Source organism: Pipistrellus kuhlii, unplaced genomic scaffold, assembly GCF_014108245.1.
Source record: "Pipistrellus kuhlii isolate mPipKuh1 unplaced genomic scaffold, mPipKuh1.p scaffold_m20_p_1, whole genome shotgun sequence".
Taxonomy (NCBI): domain Eukaryota; kingdom Metazoa; phylum Chordata; class Mammalia; order Chiroptera; family Vespertilionidae; genus Pipistrellus; species Pipistrellus kuhlii.
The window spans coordinates 71,032,845-71,046,793 of NW_023425404.1; the positions used below are offsets into that span (position 1 = coordinate 71,032,845).

At 40.9% G+C, this 13,949-nt stretch overlaps 1 protein-coding gene across 3 annotated transcripts in view; it reads left to right on the forward strand.

Annotated features, from left to right (window-relative positions):
• AKAP6 (A-kinase anchoring protein 6) overlaps positions 1–13,949 on the forward strand; it is a 451,051-nt gene that overhangs the window by 225,055 nt on the left and 212,047 nt on the right. The gene's annotated exons all lie outside the window — the stretch shown is intronic.

Here is a 13,949-nt window from a genome sequence, read left to right on the forward strand (position 1 = left end):
ATAATGAACAATGTAAACTGAGGAACCAAAATAGAACCAGAGTCATAGAAGCATCGAACACACTGTCCAATCTATTAATAAGAGGGAAGGTAGAGGGAGCGGGATAAGAGATCAACCAAAGGACTTGTATGCATGCATATGAGCATAACCAATGGACACAGATGGGGTTGGAGGGCGGTAGTGGTGGTCAGGGCATGTGGGGGTGGCTGGGGAGAGGTCAATGAGGGAAAAAGGAGACCATATAATACTTTAAACAATAAAGAATTTTTTTAATATATATATTTTTATTGATATTTTACAGAGAGGAAGGGAGAGAGACAGAGAGCTAGAAACATTGATGAGAGAGAAACATCGACCAGCTGCCTTTTGCACACGCCCTTCCGGGGATGTGTCTGCAACCAAGGCACATGCCCTTGACTGGAATCGAACCCGGGACCTTTCAGTGCGCAGACCGACGCTCTACCACTGAGCCAAACCCGGTTTCGGCTAAACAATAAAGAATTTAAATTAAAAAATAGCCTGAGCTGTGTGAGTTTGGCTCACGTGAGTCAGGTCATGCATGGGCTCTTGTCTACACAAGAGCCCCTCCAGCCTCACCAAGCAGGGCGGAACCTTGAAGCTGTGAAATTCCCTTTGCTTGTCCCTCTTAGATCCCATTAGTTTAAGGCAGTGGTCGGCAAACTGCGCTCATGAGCCGCATGCGGTTCTTGAGCCACTGTTAGCCACTCTGTTGACCAATTAGTTTGTCGACCACTGGACTAGACTAAAGGTTACTGTGTAGTTGTAAGCTGTGAGGATTAGGCATTGTGGCAAAGAGGTAAAGGGTAGTATAAGTACCTGAGAGTTTAGTAGGAAGCATTACTTCTCTTTGGGGTTTTAGAAATGCTTAGCTCCTAGCCTTGCCTTACCTACTTTGGTGGCTTGGGAATGGAAAGATCTGTTGGGAATCTAAAGCAGGCAGGCATTTGAGAGGTGGAAGTGTGAGGACAGGAGGCTTGTTTTGGGCACGGTGAAACGTCCTGGACCAGATTTCTTACTCATATAACTCTACTTCTGTGTTCTAGGAGGCGCATAGTGTAGTCTTCCCTTTTCAGTTAAAAAGGATTCCTGACTTATTCAAAGCATCTGGGAATAATTTTTTTTTTTTTTTTTTGCCTGATCAGTTTATGGACTCCTAGGCCATAATATTTATCAGTTCTGATCATTTTGAAAATTGTTGGTGCTAATTTATTACTTTGGACTAACTCATCACACTTTATTTAGTATTCTTTTTAGGATAGAATGAATGTTTTAAATTAGAATGCTAGGGAAACACTGCGTCTATTAAATACTTACCATCGAGGGTGGTACTATGCTAAGCACTGAGAGAGTCTGCAGGCTGGCCTTGCACTCTGAGGGTCTGTGCTCAGGCTAAACCGCGCTGTGTAGACAAGAGCCCATGCATGACCTGGCTCACGTGAGCCAGGGGCTGTCACCTACCAACTCTCTCCCTGTGTGAACCCCAGTGCAGATCCTACTTATCTACAGTGTTACAGGGAATTTTTGGAATCTTAAAACAATTTATCTGATATAAGTGATATTAAAAGTGTTAAGCCTGAAATAGATCTTTACCTTCGCCAGAAAGATGCCTGTCATATCTATGGAAGGTTGTTGTGAAGGTCAAAGAAACACTTTATATGTGAGGATGATTTGTTCATTTGGGGGGAATCCTACACATTTTCCTTTGATATCTGAGAACATGTGGTATAAAAAGCTCAGGTGTTCCTAGAGATGTTGAATTTCTCCCCATCTACCTTTCACTGAAAAATTCACCTGTGACTCTCACCTACTTGAGGGACAGCTTATGTCTCTTGGGTATCTCCTATGATACCCAGCCTTGTTCTTGACAATAGTTACTAAAGAGATCTGCTAAATGAATAAATGCATTTGTAAAAGCAGTGTTACAACCATTACAGACAGCAAATTTTAACTAATATTATAACTCATTAAACAGTCGCTGAGAATGTCTGCAAATTAAATTATTTCCTCTAGCCCAGCCAGGGTGGCTCAGCAGTTGAGTGTCAACCCAGGAACCAATTCCTGGTCAGGGCACATGCCCAGGTTGTGGGCTCCATCTCAAGTAGGGGTGCATGTGGAAGACAGCTGATTGATGATGCTCCTCTCTCATAGATATTTCTCTCTCTCTATCGCTTTCCATTTCTCTCTCTCTAAAAATCAATAAAAATCTAAAAATCATATTAAAAAATTATTTCCTCTTTTATTTCAAACCAAAATGGACCCCGGTCACAGAGCTCTCTGGGTCTTGTATGGTATGTTTGTAACAAGAAAAACACCTATAGAGGGGACAGGAAGAAATGCTTTCTTCTGTTGGCAGGATGTAATTCATCTGTGGCCCAAAACACAGGAAAAGAAAAATGCTAACTCAGGTATTAGAAAGGTTAAAAATATTCCACAGGTTAACATTACCATTTCAAATATGAGGACTACATGACTAGACAGGATGTTAATGACTTGATATTAGAAAATTTATTAAATTTACTTTACAAAGCAGTTTGTTCCTCCTTTCAAATGCATGAAGCAAGTGAGTTGGAATAGATCTGCCCCAGGCTGCCAAACAAATTTTTAATGGAATTGGAGTCCTTCTGGGATTGTCCTAAATCCACATAATAGTCTTAAATCCTGGTTTATGCACTGGGACCTTTAGATTAGCAGATGTACGGGTGAATAATATGCTTGTATCCATCCATCACCTTGGTGACTCCACCTCTGCAGGGGCTGTTGCACATCAATTATCCCACCACAGGGGGTCCAGAGAGATTCTGGCCATCACTGACCTCCTTTTCAATCAGGCCTCAGGGCAGTGTGTTCTGGAAGTTGAATGGTCCCTTTAGACAAAACCTCTGAGAATCCATTGCGCCTGATGTGGCCGTGCTGGGATGTCAATGTGATTACCTGTGCCAGGTGTGAGGGCAGCATTCAGAAAAACAAATGAAAATTTGCTCAGTAAGGGGCACCATCAACATTCAGCATTTCTCTCATCTATCTAAAATATTAGCAAAGTGAACTTTAGTAGCATACATTTACCTTCCTTACCTAAAAGCTCATTTGTTTGAAAGAAATTATGATTTGTTGAAAGAGATAAATTCACTTTCGAATACTTGGAAATGTTTCTATTATCTGAGGTTTCAGAAAGAAAGTCTACTCAGAAGAATGGAGATTTTTGTCTTTTTATCTTAATATCATCCTTCCCCCCCAAAGAAAACAAAATTTTTATAATGCTTATCTTATCTTTTCTATTTTATTGTTGAGATTATTAGAGATGTCCCTCTCCCCTCTCTCCCAATTTTCAGCCCACCCCAGGCTCTCATCACCCTATTGTCTTTGTCCATAGGTAATAAGATCTTTGTTTAATCTCTTCCAGCACTGCCCACATCCTCTTCCTCTAAAAATCATCAGTCTGTTACATTTCCATGCCCTTGATTCTATTCCATTCACTAGTTTATTCTGTTTATCGGATTTTTTATTGGTTTAATTTTTAGATTTAGTTTTTGATAGATATGTATTTGTTGCTACTTTGTTATTCATATTTTTAATCTTTACCTTTTTCTTCTTCCTATTCTTAAAGAATACTCTTCAGTATTTCATATAATACTGGTTTGGTGCTAATGAACTCCTTTAGTTTTTTCTTGTCTGTGAAACTCTTTATCTAACCTTCAATTCTAAATAATACAATAGCTTTGCTGAGTAGAGTAATCTTGGTTGTAGGTTCTTGATAATCATCACTTTGAATATTCCTTGCCACTCCCTTCTGGCCTACATAGTTTCTGTTGAGAAATCAGCTGACAGTCATATGGTCACTCTCTTGTAGGTAACTAACTGTTTTTCTCTTGCTGCTTTTAAGATTATCTCTTTGTCTTTTGCTCTTGGCATTTTAATTATGATGTATCTTGATGTAGTCCTCTTTGGGTTCTTCTTGTTTGGGCTCCTCTGTACTTCCTGGACTTGTAAGTCTATTTCTTTCACAAGGCAGGGAAGTTTTCTGTCATTATTTATTCAAATGGGTTTTCAATATCTTGCTCTCTCTCTTCTTCTGATAACCCCATAATTTGGATGTTGGTACACTTGAAGTAGTCCCAGAGGCTCCTTACACTACCTTCATATTTTTGGATTATTTTTTCTTTTCTGGTTGGATGTTTATTGTTTCCTTATATTTCAAATCCTTTCTTTGATTCTCAGGATCTTCTACCCTACTGTCGAATCTCTGTATTCAGTCAGTGTATGCTTAATTTCTGACTGGTCCTTTCCATTTTATTTTATTTTTTGCATTCTCACTAAGATCCTTGAATGTCTCACTAAGTTTCTTGATGTTTCTAGAACCTTATAACTGTGTTCTTGAACTCTATATCTCATAGTTTGCTTTCTTCCATTTCTTTCATTTGTTACATATTTCTTTATTTCCATATTTTGGCTGCTTCCCTGTGTTTGTTTATTTATATTGGGTAGAACTGCTAAATCTTTTTGAGTTGATAGAGTGGCTTTGTATAATAGGTGTCCTATTTGGCCTAGTGGCTCAGCCTCCCCAATCACCTGAGGTGGACACTCTAAATGCACCCCTTTGTGGGCTGTGTGCATAGTCTTGTAATTTAGCATTGATTGCTGTTGGTGTCACTGGGAGAAATTAACTTCCAGGCCAATTGGCTGTGGGGACCAGCCGCAACTACAGTGGAAGAGCTGCTGTGCAGGATACATCCTTATGGGGCAGGACTTGTTCATTGGGGCTTTGGTGCTCACTGTGTCTGTCTCTTGTGTGTGTTGTTTATGCATGTAAAGAGTAGTAATCTGGTATGGTCTGATACTGACCACTGGGTTCACTGACTCTTGGGTCTCCAGGAAGGTGCAAAGTCAGCCACTGCCTGAGGCCATCCAGCAGGAGCTTCAGAGAGATCTGCATATTTCTCCTCTTTGTATTGGATTTGGAAGTGCCCAGATGAAGCCTAACTGTGAAGCAAGGCAGGCTGCTGCTGGTGCCAATGCCAGTCCTGGATCTTGGGCTTTTATTGATAGGTTTTGGGCTCCCTGACCCAGCTACTGCTTGTTTGACAGATTTTTAGCCTAAGAAAGGACAGGTCATTTATATGCAAAGCCACTGCATACAGTTTGAGTGGGGTTGTAAATTGAGTGGGGTGGGGTCTCAGGAAATCACCAGGGCAGAGCAGACAGAAATGGCTGCCAGTCAGCCCTACAATAGGGAACTCCCAGCATGGGAATAATGACCATTGTGAGCACCTCTGTCTGGAAGAAAGCCACCTCCAAGTTTCTGCTCCGATACCAGACAGTCCAGTTTTTCCTTGTATATGTCTGGGTCCCACAGAGCCTCACTTGGCACTGGAGCTCAAAGGAAGCAAGAGCTTGTAAGTTCAGTTTGTGGTGCTGGCCTTTTAAGAGAGACAGCTGGTTCTCCAGCAGCCTGTGTGTCACTCATCTCCAATCTGCACTCGTTTTTATAGTCTGTAGTTCTTATTGCCCATAGTGATTTCTTTTCCCAGCTCTCGGACCCTAGGCTGGGGGTTTGGTGTGGGGCTGGGACCCCTTGCTCCTTCAGGGGGCCTCTGCAGAGGTGCTCTCCCTCCTGATTTAAAAAGAGGCACACTTGGGTGCCAGACCAGCCCATTCTGTGCCTCTGCACCTCCTACCAGTTTCGGTGTGCTTTTTTTCTTTACTTTTCTAGTTGTAGGACTTCCATTCAACCAGCTTTCCAGTGGTTTTGGATGGTGGTTGTTCTGTATTTCAGCTGTAATTTTGATGTGGTTGTGGGAGGCAATGAATACAAGCATTTGCCTATGCCACCATCTTGGTTCTCCTAATGCTTATCTTTTTTTTTTTTTTTTTTTTTTTTAATAATGGTTTTATTGTTTTTAGAGAGAGAAGAAGGTAGGAGAGAGAGAGTAACATCAATTAGTTGCCTTCTATACCCACCATGACCAGGGATGAAACCCACAATCTGGCATGTATCCTGGCCAGGAAACAAACTTTTGGTGCATGGAATGATGCTCAACCAACTAAGCCACACTGGCCAGAGCTAGTGCTTTTTTCTTTTTCTTCTTTTTACAATAAATTTGGAACTTCTTTCTTAAGAGTGCATAGTACTTTTAATTTTTTTAAGCTTCTAATATTATACCCAGAAGTGTCGTGTATTGTCATAATTAATAAATCGATGACAAATATAGCCACTTCATCTTCTTGGGGAGATACAAAATTGTGATGGTGGCTGACCATTTATTTAATTATGTGGTAAGTACCATATGAGAGAGTAAAGTTAAATTGATGATTTGGGCTATCTCAGCCAGGGTACAGTTTATATGGCAATTACACCAGGATCATCTAAGTGTAATTGGCAAGTAATTTTGTAAGTGAGGGAACATGACAGCTCATTTACATGGTGTTCACTGAGTAAAATTTGGGGACATTTATCAAGTACCTCCAAGTGAACAGTGATCGCACCGGTATCTTCCAAAATGCTATGGGCAGTTTGAAAGCTCCATGGAAGGTTTTTGGAATAATCTTTGTTCATTTGTTCCCTAAATGTTTGTTAGGTGTGTGCTGTGCATCAGACACTGTCCAAGGCACTAAGTATACAAAAATGAGGGTTTAGTTCTACTCTCAAGGAACCCATGGGTGGCATTCAGACACATCATCAATAGTGACACAACAGTGTAGTAGGTAGAGGTGTGAGCTCTGTGCAGGTATTGTGGATGCGGAGGAGGGGACACTTGGAGGATGGAAGATGGTCAGGGAAAACCTGCTACAGTGGCTGACTCCTGGGATGAATTTTAAAGAACAAAGCAGGGCTGCCCTGGCTGGTTGGCTCAGCTGGTTGGCTCAGCTTCGTCCCATACACCAAAAGGTGGCAGGTTTGATTCCCAGCTGGGGAAGTACCTACTTTGTGGGTTTGATCCCTAATCGGGCACATATGAGAGGCAAGTAATCAGTGTTTCTCACATCTATGTTTCTTGCTCTCTCTTTAAAAATCAATAAAAACATATCCTCAGGTGAGGAGAAAGAGAAAGAAAGAAAGAAAGAAAGAAAGAAAGAAAGAAAGAAAGAAAGAAAGAAAGAAAGAAAGAAAGAAAGAAAGAGAAAGAAAGAAAAGAAAGAAGGAAGGAAGGAAGGAGGGAGGGAGGGAGAGAGGGAGGAAGGGAGGGAAGGAAGGAAGAAAGAAAGAAAAGGAAAGGAAGAAAGAAAAGAAAGGAAGAAAGGAAAGAAAAAGTAAAAGCAGGGCTGAGCCAGGGGTAGGGGAGAAGGGCTTTACAGGCAGAGGTGCTGGCAGAACATAATCTTGGAGGAGCAGGATGGCTGTGTAAGCCAGAAACTTGAAGCAGCTCAGGCACATTTCAAGGCAGATATGGGGCCTGAGGAGCAGACTTGGCTGGGGTTGTAAAGGGCCTGTAGGTCATGCTAGAGGCTGGGCCTTATTCTTCAACCTTGGGAAGCCCTGGGAGGCTTTAAGAAGAGGAGCATCATTTTCAGAGTTGTTTTATAGACAGACCATTCTGTATACTAACTGTCTTTATTGGGCTATTACGATATGACAGGCTCTCTTCCACAGATATCAAGGCATTTTATCCTCACAGCAACTCTATGAAGCTGATGCTAGCATTTCTCCCTTTTCTAGAGGGAAAAACTGAATATTCAGTGATTTCTCAAAGTTGCACAATGGGTGAAGGAGGAGCCAGGATTTGAATCCAGGCTATCCATCTCCAGAGCCCATGCTTGTCACCAAGGCCCTACACCATGCCGTAGCGCCTTGACACAGTCCACTGGAACTCCCTGTTTGTAAAATGCACACCCCTCACCTACCCATTGGACTGAGGTCAGGGACTGTGTTTATCATGTTCACGCTACATTCTGCCAACCAAGGACAGTGTCTGTACTGTCATAGGCTTGTCACAAATAAGGAGTAAATGTAGTTTTGAGGGGTTATGACTGGAGGCTGCCAAAGTCAACCTGGCAACGAATGAGGTTCTGAACCTGTGGCAATGTTAGCCAGTATGGAGGGGCGAGAATGGAGAGATACAACGACAGGGCTTGGTGTTTGATCGATCAGATGTGTGGATTTTGTTGGCATAGTCTTTCAGTGTTTCTGACTTCCAACTCCTACCCTGGAAAGATGACTTGGCAAAGGAATCAGAAGCAGAGGGAAGCTCATACTGCTCTTCACAGAGCTCTTACATTCCTGGGAAGAAATATTGTGGATTTAGGATGAGAAGTCAAAAGGGATAGTTAAAAATAGAATGAGCACATCTGCCTGGGATTGTTGAGAGACAGAGCTGCCCTGGGGTAGATGGATGGTGAGATGGCTTTTGGGATTCTTCTGCCTTTGAAATTTTTCTGGTTCAGAATAAAGAAAAATTCTCCCAAGCCACCTATCCTTAATTGCCTGGCTCAAAAGAAAACCAAAGACCTAAGGACTACTAAATATGGAGTCCAAATGCCTGGGTTGTAGGCGAGGAAACAGAAGCCTAGAGAGGCTACAGGATGCAACCAGGGGCACACACTTAAAGCAAAGGGAGACCCCGATCACCAGCCTCTCAGTCTGTGCTGCCTCTTCCCTAAATCTCAGACAATAGCTTCTATGTTTTGGTGCCTCCCGTGGGCAGGCCCAGGGCTGGATAGTGCCACAGATCCAAAGAGAACCTGGTATCCGCATTGGGGAGCTCAGGGAGCTTCCACAATAAATGCCACCTGTCACCTACAAATGCTATGTAGTCCCGCTTACTACACAGAGCATTTGGAAAATGGAGAAGATGAATTTAAAAGTTCTTAATGATTTTTGTTTAGGCCAACTCATTGCTAGGCACTGCTTCAATGGCTTTACAATCATTGTCTCTAATTCTTGCAACAACCTGGGAGTGAGACAGTATTCTTTTCATTTTATGTTTCAGAAAGTTAAAGAGCCAAGAACTCACTCCATCAGATCAGACTCTGTTACCTCCAAGGCCTACCATGCACAATTAAAGCTAACATTTTGTTGAATTTCCCTACAGTCTTCTTTTTTTACACACTGGGCCCATTCATTTGCATAGCTATAATTTTATCAGAGATACAACTGAGACTTCATTTTTTTTTTTGCTTTTAATATATTCTATGCATTTCTCATGTGCTTTTATAATCTTCATTTTAATGGCTATATGTCTTATCAAGTTTTAGTAAATAAGGACATCTTTACTAATAAAAATCTTTCAATTTCTGGTATATAAGACATTTGTAAGGGTGCAGTTTATATTTTGAGTACTATCTGACCATCCTCTACAGATAGCATTGGGGAGAGGAAAGAGAGACTGCTGGGCGTGGCATGGGGACCTGGGTTCATGACTTTCTTTCCCACCCGGAGCCCCTGGGATTGAAGGAGGGTGCAGGGCACAGCTCAAAGGGGAGCCTCCACGGAGGTGGCCTGAGGTAGGTAGTAGGTGACTTCAATCCTCCGCTTTTCTGATCAAACATACATTCTCCCTCCTCCCTTATGAAAAAGCAAGTTTTCATTTTCCTAGGGTAGTGAAAATCTTTTGTGCGAAGAAAAAATGTCATTAAGTGCCTTATTCATCAGCATATATACTGTCTCTGTAAAATGACAGTGGGAGTAAAAGTTCATCAGTTCAATATGTCTTTCACTTTTGGAGACTCCTGACTAATAACCTCTGGTATTTATCATCAGAACAGCCAAAGAGCTAAAATCTGGCACATGCTGCTCTCAGGCACTGAAGAAAGCTTGAAAAGACAAAAGGTTTTTCTCCATTTTTCCTTCTTCCATTCATTTAGAAGAGAAAGCATATCTCTATTTAATTAAAAAAAATGAGCATGCAGAAACATCTGGCCTATATTACCATATCAGTCTCCTAACTGGCCTCCTTGTCTCCAGTCTGCCTTTTAAAATCACCTCTACACAATAGGCAGAGAGATTTTTCTAGAATACAGACCTGCATCAGTCACTCACCCATGCTGGTGCATCTTCTTTCATGGCTCTTTGAGTGGAGTAACCGCAGCTCCACCTGCCCTGCTTGCACCTGTCCTAGTCACACCAAGCTGCTGGTGGCCCCTGACTCCTGCTATAGTGAAGGCACCTCTGGGCCTGCATGCCAAAGGGGTAGCACAGCACCTGCCCAGCACTTACCACACTCACATGTAGCCCACAGTCTTGTTTTTGCTTGGCCAACAAGATGCTTTAATTAAAAAAAATTAAATGTCATTAGGCAGGGCATATCATTGTTTAGTTTGCTTAAGTCCCCACCACTATCTATTATACACCAAACCCTAATCACACATTTACCCTTTGCTGGGTCCTATGAGGCTACTTGCTCTCATGTTTTGCCCAACAGACTACAAGCTGTATGTGCCAAAATTTGGTATTAATTTTGTATCTATGGGCTTGGCAGAGACTGCTAAATAAATAGCTATGGTATTAATCCTTACTTTAAAAAAAAAACACCCAAAACTTAAAAAGCCTCAGTAACTCTTTTTAGCCTTTCTGTTCACATACATTATAAAGCTCAGGGACCTCAATGGAGCAAGCAGATACTAGCAGTGTTCCATGGGGGTGATTTAAAGTCTGTGTTTGTGATATGATGCTGCTAAGCCTGGACCACTTGAATCTTTAAGCCTCTGAATGTGATTATGCTCATTCCCACTACTTCCTGTGCCAGGATATCCATATCTGTTATGATCCTTTATGAGAATTATTCTTCACATTTGTCATAGTTTTGTCCATCAAGGCATACATTTCCTTGGTTTCATTTCATCTCCACATGACCTCCAAACTTCCATCAAACTGGGCTCTGCAGAAATTTGGATGGAATAGGATTTGAAATTTGGATGGAATAGGATTTATCTTCTTTGTAAGATTTGATCATGATCCAAGTACAATCAGTGTGCTTACCACAATTTGGATCCTGCCAAGGAGTAAGTACCTAGATCTGGACAAGCTGGCGAGGCCAGGCTGCAGTAATGGAAATATCCATTGGTCAACCACAGATATACCATCTTGTTGATAATCTAGTCCTTTGTCTCTGTCACTGTATTTCCCATCTCCTTATCATTCTCTTCTAGACATTCACTTACATGCTGCTGTAAAGATACTAAAAAAAGGTGTGGTATCACACAGGACCCAGGTTACTCATATTTATGGAATTTCACATCATCAGTGACATAGGTCTGTGGTTTCGGTCTATGGCAATGTTGTTGCCATAAATTAAATCTCAAAAAAATGGCCTGCATTCTCTGGGAGTGCTATGGGTGTTTCAGAGGGACTGTATGCCATGAGGCATTGATGAGGAAATGTGTTAGAAGCTCAAAAAATGGAAATGTGTCCAAGTGTCAAGTTCAAGGAAAATAAAAAGATAACCCTTTTGTCTAAGCTTCCTTCCCTAGGGAAGAAGTGGGTGTAGAAGAGAAAGAGATTATTACAGAATCTTTTAGGAGCCAGAAATTTCATTGACAGTTTTGTTAATGTGCCTGCTTGGCTGCCTTCTCAGAGGCCCATTGTGAATTCCTTAACTGATAACATTAATGGTTAATGGGTGCACCTGAAAATCAAGCAATATTGTACCATTTGGGTAATAGTTATATTAAATGGTTCTTTTCTACAGCATCAAGCTTATCAGCTTATTTTTAAAAAAAATAATGAATACCTCATCTTTTTCCCATTTCTTAATCAAGCACTATCATCTTGAGGCAGAACCAGATCCAGCTGCATATAGTCCATACTCTTGGCCTGAATTATGTCAAATTATCCAATTTACTCACAGGTCCTTAGGTTCTGTTCTCCTCTGAAACATGGGCCTGACACACCCCTTCCCAAGCTCATGATCACCAGCCACTCAGCATAAGTCTGCTGTATGCAAATAGAATAAAAGAGAGCATGAGCTAACTTTACAGTCATGAGGAACTGTCTAGAATAGGTTTCTTCTTAGATGTTGGCACTGTGGAGTGGATCTCTAGTGTTTTTCTTTTTCTTGTCCCTTCTCCCTGAGATGCACATGAACCTCATTCTGCATGGCCTTACTTCAGAGTTGGGGCTTTCTACTGCAGGGGCAAAAAGTGAAAGCAGCCATGCTTAAGCTATAAAACAATAGATACTTCATTTTTCATATCCTATGGATTGACCAGAAGCATCAGGCTTCCCATACATTGCCAAACTTTATTTTCTTTAACCACGTACCTATAACTGAAAGAGGAAAATACAAGAAACAGTGAACAACCTTTGGGGAAACCCAATACTGTCTCTGTCATATTTGGCTGAAACTTTGCTATTCTTAATTTCTCTAGTCAGATGAATTTTTGAGAATTTTTTTTTGTCAAAATTTTTATTTTTATACTTCAAGGCCTAATCTGCCTGGCCCTCTCTCCTTCATTTGCAACTTCTTTTGATTTAAAAAATATATAATTTATTGATTTTACAGAGAAAAAGAAAGAGAGGTAGAGAGTTAGAAACATCGGTCAGCTGCCTCCTGTACAACTCCCACTGGGAATGTGCCTGCAACCAAGGTACATGCTTTTGACCAGAATTGAACCTGGCACCCTTCAGTCCGCAGGCTGATGCTCTATCCACTGAACCAAACCAGTTAGGGCTGAGTTTTGATGCCTTTTTTCTTCTGAGATTTAAAAAGACTTCCATTTTCCACTAAAACAGGAGAGCCCAGACTTACCACTAAATATTCTTCTCCTGTAACACGGCAGGTGCCCTTTGATGCCAGGGGCCATGCTTTATATCCATTTAATTGCTATTACCTGCCATGGCATACAGAATAGGACAATACATGGTTTATAAGTGAATGAATGAATACCCAATTTCATAATCATGGTCGTTTAACCTCTTTTGTCCAAATTTTATTCCAACTGGGACTGTACCATCTTGAACTTCTGCAAATATTCTTAATACTAAGTTCAGTACAATGCACACAGCTATGGCTCAGTGTTTAGTGGGAGCAAAATATGTTGTATATTTTGAAGCCATATCACAGAGAAGCCAAAATTTGGCATGCAATATTTCAGAATTCATGCTCATTCCAATTAGTCAAGTGAAGGAGTACATTTTTATCCTGAAGACTAACCATTGGTTGAACAGATTGGTTACTATAATTACTCTCTATTGGACCTCCTGTGGTTGGAACCTCTTACAACATTCCAGAGATGGAAAAATATTTGGAAAACCATCTGTGTTTCTTGAAATATTGAAATGGAAACCTTCACCTTCACAGAGTGCTACTCACACAGTTCAACAGATACCCATTATTCCCACAAACATTTATCAAACATTTCATATGTGACATGAGTTGGAGATAAATGTGAAACTGGCAAGTCTTACAAATTGCTTATAAGTTGGTAGCCAAGTACAGAAATAAAATAGAATACAGACTGATAAAGTCTACAACAGAAGCAGGTAACAGAGAGAGGGGGTAATTAACTCCATGTAAGGGTTAGGGAAGGCTTCCTGAAAGAAGTGGCTCTGAGTTGGAATTGAGCCCTGACATCAGGTTTTCTTTTTTGGATGACTATCATGAGTGAAAAATGCCCCCGATATACTTGATTTATTCACTTATAAAGCACTAATACATTTTAAGACATAAACACTCAAAAATCAAAGCTATGGAAAGCGTTCAACTCCTTAATATAGCACCCAAACCCACCTCTATACTCTATGGTTTGCATATCTGAGAAACCGAGCTGAATATCTACTGTATGAATGGAGTTATATATGTGCACATAAGGCTAATGAATTTATGCTGCCAAATTTTTATGGTTTCATAAATAGTGCTATTACTAACATTTTTAAAAAGTGAGAAAAAAAGAATTCATGTGTGCTAGTAGGAATTCAGTGTGTTTTGTAGAATACTGCTACCCTTGATATAGCCTATGGGATGTGACTTTTCATAAAAACCCAATGAACTTCTAGATTT